General features: G+C 45.8%; 1 pseudogene across 1 annotated transcript; it reads left to right on the top strand.

The window, feature by feature from the left end:
• The first annotated feature begins 4665 nt into the window (after positions 1–4665).
• LOC146178038 (uncharacterized) lies at positions 4666–8071 on the top strand (annotated as a pseudogene). The gene is made up of 2 exons (XR_014701134.1): positions 4666–6259; positions 7354–8071. The product of XR_014701134.1 is annotated as an uncharacterized LOC146178038 (transcript).
• Positions 8072–14180: the final 6109 nt, after the last annotated feature.

The raw sequence follows: 14180 nt of genomic DNA, 5'->3' as shown, positions 1-14180 counted from the left end.
CATAATGACAAAATTTACGGCGCAGAGGTGGCCAATTTGTATTGCAAAAGAAAAACGTGGTCCTGTAAAACATGACGCGTGTTTTGTGTGATTTTCAGGTTACAACTTCATCGCGCGTGTGTTGTGTGTCTGAAGTGGTCAGTTTCTTTTACAAACTATATTCAAAACTCAGAGTTAAGTCTAGCCTTCTGGGACATGATTTTTAGTTGCGAGCGAATATTTAATATTGTAATTTGCCGTTATGAATGCGCTATTGGAATGGTCTAAACGACGCGTAGCTTATTCATGTGTTTGATCTTTCTCTTGCGCTAATTCCGAGTAGTAGAAGTGTCATAAAATAGCCGCTTACAATAGGTTATTTACAGTTGCTACCATAGTTCTTATACTTTACCACACGTACAAACTTGTTCCCACAACAAACGTGATGCTAAGTTACGGATTTCTTTATTTTTTCAGTTCGAGTGTATCATACAAACCCCAAAGCATCTGTGTCGCGCGTTGTTTTGGCTGCAGCTTTGACAACTTTTAAAACGTTCTGTTTGCAGTAATGATGCGGTGCACACTAAATTTAGCAGCCGCGGTCGGAGTGCGACTGCCATTTTTTGTGTCTGTTTTTTCCTTTGTAGTTTCTTTTTAGTTCTTGCGGCAATCTATTCAAAGGAAAGCTATTGATTTGAAGCTTCCAGTTATGACGACGTCTTTCTCCTACAGGTGTTCGATCACAAAGGCACTACAAGTATAAGGGGGCAAGCACTGACTACTGTTTAACGAATAGATAACGGCAAATATCATTTTGTTTTATGTTTCCAGCGTCAACAACACATCCACATGGGAAGCCGTGCACTGCCAGATGCCGCAACCAATATAACCAAGTTAATATGGCTGGCCTCACTGAGCATGCAGCTTATTTCAACCTGAGTAAATCAGACAAGAAAGTTGCCTGAGGGCCAGCAGGTAGTGCTTTATTTTGCATTTTTACTCCACGGTCTAGCTGCACTTCCACTTTCCAAAAGTTTTCTGTCTTAATGGGGTTTATGAATGTTGCTTTTATTTTCAGGTGCTATCTGCGAAAGGAAATACATTGTTATGCACGCTGCTCAAGTCCATATCTTTAAAGGCTGCATGGAGCTGCTGCCCCTACAACCGACCACAAAAGAAGCTGCGATGAACGGAGCGCCTTCCTCCAACCTGGGACCTGAGAACACCTTACCAAGGGACGCAAAGGCAGGAGGAGCACTGAAGTCTAAGAGTTCTGCCTAAATGTTTCCATGCCCTGTAACACGTGCACACCTAATAAATCACCATGCAGTGAGCCTTTCAGCTGTATTATTTGCTGTGCATGGATATCCTCAGCATGCTTTATTTAAATAAAAAGCTGCATGAAAAATATCTGCACTGCATAAGTAGGGGATGGCTTTGCAGGTGCCTATTAGTCATAGCACAAAAAAGCAACTAGCCGGATTGCCAATTGCTCTGGCTGGATGCCAATAATGCAAAACCACTGGGCAAGATTGGATCGGAAATATTGGGCAGCCGATAAATCTGGCTGGATGCCAGTTGTGAATATCCAGTGAATAAGCATGGATACAAGATATTGGATGGCCAGCGAGCTTGGCGGGATGGCCGTGATATAACAACCAGTGAGTGAGCTTGGGTGGAAGATATTGAGTAGCCATTGAGTGCCGTTGAATGCCAGTAAACAAGGTAGTATGCCAATACTGGTTTTGATAGGAGAGCCAATCAAATTGGTTGGCATATATCTTGGCTCTTTGTGCGCCCCAATCAGACACCATTATTGACCAATATTGGGACCAATATATCCCAATATTGGACCATTGGCGGTCCATTGACGGCGTGCTGCTTGGGGACTTACAGCAAGCTTAGGTTGGACATGAATGTACTTATGAACCGGGCAGGAGCTCAATATGCCAGAATAGATGCAGTTTCGGCTAGAGTTGACAAACTAACCGAGCAGGTAGATAATCTTACGGCAGAATTCGTCATGGTCAGAGAACAAACAATGCCTTGCTTCCAGCAAATTATGGAACGACTAATGACCATAGAAGCAAGGTTTCCCCCGGTTGCCGGCAACGCCCTCCCTCAGCTGCCACCGAAGCAACAGTCTTAGGACATCATGGCCCCTCACTACCAAATTAAAATCTGGCAGTGGAACTGCAGAGGTTTCCCCTCTAAGAGAGGGAACCTGCAGGCACACATTCCAAAAATTGAAAGACACCCGATGTAACCACGCTACAAGAGGCAAGTGGCACAGTAAAAGTAACCGGCTACGCCGCGTATACCCCGCTAGAATTATAAAGGGGCCATAAAGATAGGTCGTCCACGGCTACGTTAGTGCAGAGATATTTGACACCAATACAACACGAACTCGAAAACTCGAAAGTGAAGACTATGTAATGATTGAACTAATCCCAAACACGAAGAGAGGCAACAGCCTCTTTATTCTGAATACGTACAACTCGCCCAAAAACCGAGGGGTAGGTCTGGCAGATCTTTTACGGAAAGCCATACGACTCGCTGACAGTAAAGGGCTAATAATCACTCGGGACTTCAATGCCCCGCATCCGGGTTTGGGATATAGGATGACCTCCCCAAAAGGAAAGAAACTATGGATGGAAATTCAACACATAAGACTAACTATACTAACAACCCACAAGACCCCACAAGGATAGGCAACAGCATCAGTGTAGACACGTCCCCATACTTGATGCTTGGCAGAGACCTTGAGGACGAGAAGTGGTCAAACACAGGACACACTTTAGGTAAGGGACCGGGCGCTCGTTGTATGGCGCCACCGTCGCCTCGGTGGAACAGCGCCGCCCGCGGCGGAGTGCCGAAACAGCGGAATGCCGAAGCAGCTGAGCGGCGCAGTCGTTTCCCTTCTGCGAGGCATTTTTGAGCCTGTTCCTACCCGTCGTTTTGCGGTGCGGCTTTTAGAGCTTTGAGCTGCGTTGAGTAATCGCAAGGAGTATTTTTTAACCGGGAAATCTTGAAAAAGAGAAGGACCGTTTTCGGCAGGGCGTGCGTGTTTATTTTTTTTTTAAACCGCCCGGCACATGGTATTTCTGTTATATACTCGAAAATGCCGCGCGCGTGATTTCCCCATGCGCTAGGAACACCTTCGTTAGGCACTTGTTAAGGCCACTTCGAAGACGGGAATACGCCTGGACTGCGCGTCCATCTTATATTAGGTCTAGTCGAAACCTGCCTGAAGATCAAATACCGCCGAGCCGTGTAGCCGTGGCGCGCCGTAGTAGTGGTAGTTGTAACGGTCAGCGTTCATGTAAAATAAAAAAGATGCTGCACCTGTCTTTTTTGGTAATAGCCAGGCTCCAACGATTCAGAGTAGAATAATAGCAAAGGACATTCCAGTTTCAATCTTGCAACGAGAGCTGTAAAAGGAGCAAAATAAACAAGCAAGACAAAAGTAGGATCCTATTTATGGTTGGAATAGCAAACACATATACTTCCAGGACTTCCTGCACAATTACGCTACAATAGCTCACTGAACCTGGCCTTGAGACTATCAAACTTAATCATAATATAAGGCCAAAAATGTAATACCACTTCAGCATCATTTTTACATATACAACAACGCTCTTGTTGAACACGTCGGAGCTGCTACATATAATTGACTTAGAAAATATTATACTATACATGCCTTTCTCCCGACATGCTGCGGAGGTTGTGAAAAGAATAAAAATTAAATTTCCTACTAGCGTTCTCTCAGCGAAGGAAGTTCAATGCGATTGACCGCACCTGCCTTGAACATCTGAAGGCAATAGTCCAATACTGTCGAACTGTTAAATACAATCGAAAAAAACAAACACAGTGTGATGTGTTGTAAGATAAGCCGCCGACAACTAGGAGAGTGTGCTATTGTTAAATGAATCCCTCTGATGGCTCGTTCGCTAAGGTGGTATACTTTCTCAGCGTACCACGAACTTGCGGGGCCGATACCTAGCTGACCTCGATACCTGATGAGTGTGAGGGGACACGACCGTGTATGTAGTTTTCTATTTGCACGTAAAGGAATCCGAATAACTGAAAGCCAGTCCTTTTACAACTTTGTCACTGCAGCTTGCCGGACTGCTGCTAAATCTGTTGACATTGGCCATAGAAGCAATTTCTGAGAGGTAAAACGGTCTTGCCATACTAAACCACAATCAGGAAATCTCACGTTCACTACAACGCCGATGAGAAACACATGTATTTAGGCGGGCCAGGAAATGGACTCTGCTGAGAAAATACGTAAAGCCGTGTTAGGTTCAACGTGAATGCAAAAAAAAAAAACTGCTACACGGCACGATTTCCAATTTCCACACAAACCAACGACAAACAGTACGCTCCAGCCGGGGCCGGCACATTGCCAGCGCATTGGAGCATACTGTTTGTCATTGGTTTGCGTGGAAATTGGAAATCCTAAGGTTTATAGGACGTTGTGCGTGAATATACTATCCTCAAGAGAACAGAAAGTTGGGCTAGTTGTGTGAATATGTCCAGTGAAATGAAGTCTGGCCAAACAAGGCTGGCGAAACGTGGTGCGTTGTTGGCTCCACTTGAAGCTACGCAAACTCGTCGGACGTTTTGAAGTCGATTCATTTCTACGGGTTTCCACAGAAGCATGAGTGGCGGGTTGTATCGCGTTACGATAAGACGTTGGCCAGCGTAAGCTGCGTCACTCGTGCCACTCGGCACAAGGCACGCTTCTTATCATTGCCCTCGCCAATCGGGCTGGCCGGGGCCTATATAACAGAGCACGGAATAAAGGCTGGCCATTCGCCTTCCTGATGTCTGCCTGTCACTTCACCGTTCACGGAACCTTACATGGTGTCAGAAGTGGTCCCCCGTCATCGACAGCGCCCTGAACAGACAGAAGACTTCGACGCCAGGCTGCAAGGATGGAGCTTCTGAAACCCCCAGACCCACTTCGCATCACAGGTGACGTTTCCAAGAATTGGCAGCTCTTTAGACAGAAGCTGGAACTATACTTTACCGTAGTGAAGCCACATGACAGTCCGTTGAGCGATTGAGCAAAGACTGCGATGCTCTTAACTTTAGCCGGTGACGATGCTATCGAGGTCTTTAATAATTTTACATTCAACGATGGCGAAAGCAAAGAGGACTATAAGACCGTCGTAAAAAAATTTGACAGCTGCTGGGGCACACAGACGAATGAGGTGTACGAAAGATACTTGTTCCGGACAAGATTCCAGGATGCAGGAGAAACCTTTGAGCAGTTTTCACGGGACGTGAAAAAACAGGCACAACACTGCAATTTTGAAGGGTTAACTGATTCCATGATCCGCGACCAGATAGTAATTGGAATCAATAATGAGACCCTCAGTGCAAAACTTCTTCAGGACAATCAGCTGACGTTGCCCAAAGCGGAACAAATCTGCAAAGCATTCGAAGCAGCAGCTCTTCAGAACGAATCATGGGGACAGAAAGAAAAACAGGTCGATCCTGCGAAGGAGACTCAAAAAGGAACAAGGCTGCAAAACAAAGTAAGGTGCTCGAAGTGTGGCAGAGAACACAAGGCACTCAACTGTCCTGCTTATGGGAAGACATGTAGAAAATGCCAGGGAAAAAATCACTTCGCCGTACGCTGCCGAAAACCAGCACAAGTAAGTGAATTGAGAGATGACAATGATGAAGACTTCGACATCTTAGACATCTGCGTGGACAGCGTGGCAAGTCGACGGGACTGGATGGTTAAGGCAAACGTTGGTAATGCAGCCGTTTTGTTGAAAGTGGACACGGGGTCGCAAGCAAACCTATTGCCTTACTCTGTCTACAAGAACATCAAGCCTACGCCACCACTCAAGCACAGCAGTTCCACCCTGCGATCCTACAGTGGATGCACAATCAAACACTTGGGCGTTATCAACCAACGCGTGGCTATCGGCGAACAAAATTGCAGCTTGAAATTTTTCGTGGTCAAGAAAGGATGTCAGGCGCTTCTTGGTCTTCAGGCAGCGGAACGGCTCGGGTTGATTTCCCGAAAAGTGGATTCGGTGATAAAGAACAGCTCCGAAAAACTGCTTGAAGAGTACAGCGACATTTTTCAAGGCACCGGGTGCGTCCAACGCCAATACAAGATGGTGCTCCGTGAAGGTTCCGTCCCAACCGTTCAAGCCGCTCGGCGTGTACCCTTTGCACTGCGGGAGCCCCTGCGCCACGAGCTGCAACGATGGAAGAGGCTGGCATCATAACAAAAGTCAATGAGCCAACGGACTGGGTGAGCCCTTTAGTCATTGTTAAAAAGAAAGACGGAAAGCTAAGGGTATGCATGGATCCGAGAAAGATTAATGCGTGCATAAAGAGAGAGCATTACGAGATGCCGCGGAGGGAAGACATGGAAGCAGAGTTGGCCGGCGCGAAAGTTTTCAGCCATCTAGACGCAAAAGCTGGCTTCCATCAAATCCCTCTTGACCATAAGACTTCGCTCATTTGTACTTTCGCAACACCATTTGGGAGGTACCGTTTCTTAAGGCTGCCATTTGGCATCTCTTCCGCGTCTGAAGTCTTTCAGAAGATATTGAGCGAAATCTTCGAGTCGCTGCCGGGTGTGCACGTTTGCGTGGATGACATTTTGGTATGGGGAACATCAAGGGAGGAGCACGATCAACGCTTAAAATCTGTATTTGAATTATCGAGGCCGGCCTCGCACTAAATGCAGAGAAGTGTAAGGTTGGAGTCGAGAAAATCGAATTTTTAGGCGACATAATTTCGAAAAAGGGTATAACGCCTAACCAAGCACTCGCCAATCCATAACTGAAATACCTGTTACATCAGATAAGAAGGGAGTGCAACGTCTACTCGGCGTGGCAAATTATTTTTCGAAATATATTCCTTCTTTGGCTCTAAAGACCCCGCAGTTGCGCAGTTTGATTAAGCATGACGCAGTTTTTGAATGGACTCCCAACCACGCGCAAGAATGGCAAGAAATCTGCAAATGCCTGAGCGAGGAGCCACTGCTGGCTATCTTCGACCCTAGCAAAGAAACAAAAGTGGCGTCAGACGCGTCACGGAATGGTTTGGGCTCGGCCCTACTGCAGCTTCATGGCGATAATTGGCGGCCCGTGGCGTACGCGTCACGAACGCTCACTTCAGTTGAGCAATGTTACTCGCAAATCGAAAAAGAAGCCTTGGCAGTGGCGTTCGTCTGTCGGAAATTTCACTACTTCATCTATGGCCGACATATTATTTTAGAGACCGACCACCGACCCCTGCTTGCAATCGCTGAAAAATCAATTGGGGACATGCCACCAAGGTTTCAAAGGTTCTTTTTGCGATTGCTGAAGTACAATTTCACTATGCAATATGTTCCAGGAAAACAGCTCCTTCTGCCCGACATGCTGTCACGAGCCGCAGCAGCCACTACAGAAGATGACGCAGCAGGTGAAGGTGACATCGAAATCCATGCTGTGAGTACGGTGAATGCTTTCGTGAGCGACGCCACGCTAAAGCGGCTTGTGGACGCCACTGATAATGACCCGCACCTTTGCGCAGTAAAAGAAAGTATTTATGCTGGAACACGCATACAAGGAGAGCTGAAACCTTTCGCCAGCGAACTTTCTGTAGTGAAAGGTATCGTGCTAAAAGGCAGCAAAGTGATAGTGCCGGCGGGCATGCGGAAAGAGATGCTGGAACGCATTCATAAAGGCCACATGGGCATCAATAAATGTAAAGCGACGGCACGAAGATTTGTGTTCTGGCCTGGCTTGAGTGCACAAATCACTGCTATGACTAAAAAATGCGCGGTGTGCAGACGTCACGCGTACAGCCAACCTGCGGAACCACTGCTTATGAGGCCGGTACCAGACTATCCGTGGTATAGGGTTGGCGTCGACATATTCCAGTACGGGGGAAAATCTTATCTGTCTGTGTACGATGCGGTTTCAAATTTTCCAGAAGTCGAGGAGCTCAACGACACGTCGTCGGCGTCAGTCATAACAAAACTGGGGGCCATATTTGCAAGATATGGAATCCCGATGGAAGTGTGCACCGACAATGGGCCCCAGTTCGCCAGTCGAGACTTCCGCCTTTTCGCAAGCAAGTACAACTTCCGTCGTGACATCTAGTCCACACTTTCCCCGTTCCAACGGCTTAGCGGAGAAGGGAGTACAGATAATCAAACGAATTTTGAAGAAAACAATGGAAGCGGGTGATGATTTTTCTCTTGGCCTCCTTAGTTACAGGTCGACCCCTCTAGAAGATGGACGGTCTCCGGGAGAGCTGTTACAAAGAAGACGGCTGAGGTCAACTTTGCCAGATTTCAAAGACCAAACCAAGACGGTAGTACAGAAGCATGTTCAGACTGATCATTCACGAGGCCCACTTCCACCCCTTGAAAAGGGCCAAACTGTCAGATTCAAAAAGCAAATATGGTCGCACAAAGCGAAAGTTATCGCCACAACGCACCCAAGGTCGTACAAAATCTTAACCGAAAGAAACAAGGTCCTTAGGCGGAACCGGCAACATCTGCTTCCCACAAGCGAGCCTTTCAATCCGGAGGCACTTGACTACGATCTCGTGGAAGAAGCTGATCACCGGACCACACCGCCTGCAACAGTTCCTGAAACTTCGAGCGCCACTCTTCCGGCTACAACACAAGCGCACACTCCTCCCCCGAGACGGTCCAGTAGGCAGAGACGACCTCCACAGCGCCTTCAGTACGACAGTAACTTTAATCAAGTCACCTGAAGTAATGAGTTTTTTTTTGTTTTTTTTTTTCGAGAGAAAAAAGATGTATCGCGTTGCGATAAGACGTGGGCTAGCGTAAGCTGCGTCACTCGTGCCACTCGGCACAAGGCGCGCTTCTTATCATTGCCCTCGCCAATCGGGCTGGCCGAGGCCTATATAACAGAGCACGGAATAAAGGCTGGCCATTCGCCTTCCTGATGTCTGCCTGTCACTTCACCGTTCACGGAACCTTACAGCGGGTAACCTAAGCATGGTTCTTTGAAAGGCAAAGGCACGAATCTACGTATTTGGTTGCTGTGTGGTCATGGAAAGTGCCGAATGTTTAAAATTCCGCTTGCTACCGGATGCTCTGTGTCTTCTGTTCGCCAGGAGTGACGGCACGAGAGTCTCGGAGTCGAAGCCGCACTCCTTCATCTGTAGTCACTTTATTGACAATTGGAAATCGAAGTAACCCAACAACGTAAGTTAGAATGCTAGCATTTCCCCGCCTGTGTACAAGAAAACCCCAGCACGGAAAAAGAAAAGGCAGCTCCACCATCGTCGTTCGGGCTGCGTTACGATCTTCAGTGATGGGCAGAGACAATGTTTGTGCAGATACTTTCACGCTTTCATTGGCATAATTTACTTTTTTCTCTTAACAGAAAGCAGATAGGAGACATGAACAATTCCTATTACCATGATCTTGTCATTTTTCCTCTTTTTCTTTGTCAACCAATGAAAATGCGCTGAGAGCTCTGCGTTGATACTCTTAGAATTTGTTAACATTTGTTTGCGGCATGTCCATTTTACCTAATAAAATCACTCATTCCACAGCTCAATCAGTACCGCATGGTCACAAAATCTACTGTCGGATTCATATAAAAGTCGAACAAGAAAAAAAATACAATTTAATGTGTGGAAACGAGCATAAACGTAGCATTTTTTTTTCGAAGGCCGTGTAGCAGTTCTTTTTCGCATTCACGTTGCACCTGACACGGCTTTACGTATTTTCTCAGCAGCGTCCATTTCCTGGCCCGCCTAAATACATGTGTTTCTCACCGGCGTTTTATAGTCAACGTGAGATTTCCTGATTGTGGCGTAGTATGACAAGGCCGTTTTACCTCTCTCAGAAATTGCTTCTATGGCCAATGTAAGCAGATTTAGCAGCAGCCTGGCAAGCTGCAGTGACAAAGTTGTGAAAGGAATAGCCTTCAGTTATCCGGATTTCTTTCCGTGCAAATAGAAAACTACATACATGGTCGGGTCCTCTCACTCATCAGGTATCGAGGTCAGCTAGGTATTGGCCCCGCAAGTTCGTGGTACGCTGAGAAAGTAGACCACCTTAGCGAACGAGCCATCAGAGGGATTCATTTAACAATAGAACGCTCTCTTAGTTGTCGGTGGCTTATCTTACAACACAGCACATTGTGTTTTTATTTTCGATTGTATTTAACGGTTTGACAGTATTGGACTATTGCCTTCAGGTGTTCAGGTGCGGTCAATCGCATTGAACTTCCTGCGCTGAGAGAACGCTAGCAGGAAATTTAATTTTTTTTTCTTTTCAGAACGTCCGCAGCATGTCGGGAGAAGGGCATGTATAGTATAATATTTTCTAAGTCAATTATATGTAGCAGCTCCGACGTGTTCAACAAGAGCATTGTCGTATATGTAAAAATGATGCTGAAGTGGTATTACATTTTTGGCCTTATATTATGATTAAGTCTGATAGTCTCAATGCTGGGTTCAGTGAGCTATCTTAGCGTAATTGTGCAGGAAGTCCTGGAAGTATATGTGTGTTTGCTATTCCAACCATAAATAGGATCCTACTTTTGTCTTGCTTGTTCATTTTTCTCTCGTTGCAAGGTTGAAACTGGAATGTCATTTGTTATTATTCTACTCTGAATTGTTTGAGCCTAGCTATTACCAAAAAAAGACAGGTGCAGCATCTTTTTCATTTTACGTGAACGCTGACCATTACAACTACCACTACTACGGCGCCACGGCTACACGCCTCGGTGGTATTTGATCTTCAGGCAGGTTTCGACTAGACCTAATATAAGATGGATGCGCAGTGCAGGCGCAATTCCCGTCTTCGAAGTCGCCCTAACAAGTGCCTAACGAAGGTGTTCCTAGCGCATGGTAAAATCACGCGCGCGGCATTTTCGAGTATATAACAGAAATACCATGCGCCGGGCGGTTTCAAGAAAAAAAAAACACGCACGCCCTGCCGAGAACGGCCCTTTTCGTTTTCAAGATTTCCCGGTTCGCGATTTCCCGGTGAGCAGCTCAAAGCTCTCATAGCCACACCGCAAAACGACGGGTAGGAACAGGCTCAAAAATGCCTCGCAGAACGGAAACGATTGCGCCGCTCAGCTGCCTCGGCATTCCGCTGTTTCGGCACTTCGCCGCGGGCGGCGCTGTTCCACCGAGGCGACGGTGGCGCCATACAACGGGCGCCCGGTCCCTATAGAGATTGAAATACGTACCAGACCGCTGAAGGGGAGGCTGCACAAAAAGAAGCTGACAGATTGGGATACTCAGAAAAGTCAGGGACAGAACCGCGAGGTTGGCCCACATGTGGGAAGCCCACGAGAGCCTTACAAAAAGATAGAAAAAGCAGAGGCGCAATAGAAGGCTAAAGGAGAGAATATCTACACTTCAACGACAGATAGAAGAATACGCGAACGAACTTCAGAGTCAACACTGGGGGTAGATTTGTGATGAATTGAATGGGAAACGTGGGTGTAAAAGCACATGGCAACTTCTTTGCCACTTGCTAGATCCAGGGCAAACTAAGACCGTCACTCAAGGACAGCTGAAAAATTGGTTCATAAATACCAGGGCACGGCTGAAGATCTCATAGAGGAATTGAAGAGCAGATACCTTAATACGTGCAAAGTGGGTTCATCTGCACCATATCGAGGACCAGAGAACACAGAGCTAGATACATATCAATAGCGGAGGTATGGAGAGCAATAAGTCAGCTAAGAACCACATCAACAGCGGGAGCAGATGGGGTCAGCAATAAAATGCTGAGAAACCTAGATTTAGTATCAGTCACAGCACTCACAGACTTTCTTAATGGGGTATGTAAACGAGGTAGAATGCCTTCAGAGTGGAAACATGCTAAAGTGGTCTTCTTTCCGAAGCCTGGGAAGAAACTTGAAGTAGGCAACCTCAGGCCGATATCGCTAACATCGTGCCTAGGGAAGCTGATGGAGCATGTAATACTAAACCGAGTTCAGGAGAATGCAGAGGAAAGGGAGGTATTTTCCGAAACAATGCTAGGTTTCAGGAGCAAGCTCTCCACGCAGGATGTAATGATTCAACTCAAAGAAGACATAATTGACGCGCCCAATAAAGGGGGCACAAAAACTGTACTTGGCCTTGATCTACAGAAAGCCTTTGATAATGTCAAACACGAAGCCATATTAAATAATCTGGAGGAAATTTCCCCTGGCAAGAGGATTTACGATTACGCTAGGGATTTTCTAACCGAAAGAACAGCAGAAATAAGCCTTGGAGACATAAGGTCTGAAACAATTAAGCTAGGAGACAAGGGCACCGCACACGGCTCAGTTCTTTTCCTTTTCTTCTTCAACCTTGCGTTAAAAAAACCTCCCACCATTACTGAAAACTGTGGAAGGGGTGAAACATACGCTATATGCTGATGATGTCACGTTATGGACATGCACAGGCAATGATGGGGAAATAGAAGAAAATCTTCAACAGGCAATCGACATTGTTGAAGAATATGCGGAAAGGGCAGGGCTGAAATGCTCACCAAGCAAATCGGAACTTCTGGTAATCCGAGGAACAAAAAAAAGGCAATATCAACGCTGAAGACATTTTGGTGGAATTAAATGGCACACCGATAACCAGAGTGGACAAAATCTGGGTCTTGGGACTGATAATACAAGACAATGGAAAGAACACAGAAATAATAAATCGACTTAAGTCAACAATTAACATGACAACCAGGTCGATAAGGCGAATAGCCAACAAAAGAAGCGGGGTCAAAGAGAAAGATTTATGCCGAATTGTTCAGGCTTTTGTGATAAGCAGATTAGTGTACACCATCCCCTACCTGAAGCTAGGGGTGGCAGAAAAGAACAAATTGAAACGATCATAAGGCAAGCGTATAAAGCAGTACTGGGGCTACCCCACTGCACCCCTACGGAAAGACTTTTTAAACTGGAGGTCTACAATAACACCATAGAACTATGCGGGGCCCATATAATACCACAGCTAAAGAGGCTCGCCACCACATCCACGGGGTGGAAAAGCATGGGTAAATTAGGACTACAAGATAGAATCCCGGAAAGAAATGCACAAGTAAAATTGCCGACTGAAGTAAGGAAAGCACTTACTAATAAACCGCTACCAAAAAACATGCACCCTGCTTTTCTTGAAGGCAGGAGAAAAGCAAGAGCAAAGGCCCTTGAGGCCAAGTTAGACGGCTCTAAATACAGTGTTTATGTAGACGCGGCGGAATACAAAGGAGGCAAGTGTTTTTCTATCGTGGGCGTGCACGACTCGGGTAAAAAATTAATGGCAGGTTCAATAAAAACAAACTACACAGGGACAGCGGAGGAGACGGCTATCGCCATGGCGATGGTCAGCACCAAAGCGGTTACCATAATTAGCGACTCCAGATCTGATATAAACAATTTTGCGAGGGCCACGATCTCCAAATAGACAGAGCGAATTTTAAGATATAAAGACTGGAACCAAAAAGAGGTGGAATTATTATGAGTGCCGGCACACTCCCCCAGTATAGCTCGATGTTATGGCACCCGAGCAGTGAGCCAGGTTGATTCCCCCAATTTCTCGAGAGACGCACTAATCTCATTTTATGACTACACTAATCACTTTAAACTAGAAAGGAGGATATATCCTTTCCCAGACAAAAAAACTAGACAAAAGGCAAGAAGTAATCTTGCGTCGGTTCCAGGCGCGTGCCTTCTTCAGCCCTTCTAAATTAGCGCACATGTATCCAGCACAATACAATCAAAATTGTAAACATTGCGGCGAAATAGCAGGATATGATCACATATAATGAAGCTGCAAAAAAGCGCTGCCACCAGCAGACCTACTATCAGTCCCTTCTTTAGAGCGGGGGAGGCTATACTGGCCAGCTCAGACTGTTGCTGACAATAAATGTTTTCCTATCCAAAATATATGTGTATCCTGTATGCACCCCTCCCCTCTGTAAGGTACATCTGTACCTTGAGGGTATTTTAAATAAATAAATAAATAAATAAATAAATAAATAAATAAATAAATAAATAAATAAATAAATAAATAAATAAATAAATAAATAAATAAATAAATAAATAAATAAACCCTTCCTTCCGAAACTCCAATCGGATTTTGTACTGAAACGGAGGTCAAAATTTTCAATTTGTTCTTGCCGGTGAATATAAGTTTCTTGAAGTGCGAGGATGTTATTTTTTTTGGCGGGAGCTCTGTCT

The sequence above is a fragment of the Amblyomma maculatum genome, chromosome 10, assembly GCF_055883805.1.
Source record: "Amblyomma maculatum isolate TAMU_Amacu chromosome 10, ASM5588380v1, whole genome shotgun sequence".
In the NCBI taxonomy this organism is placed as follows: Eukaryota; Metazoa; Arthropoda; class Arachnida; order Ixodida; family Ixodidae; genus Amblyomma; species Amblyomma maculatum.
This window is presented reverse-complemented; position numbering and strand designations above follow the sequence as displayed.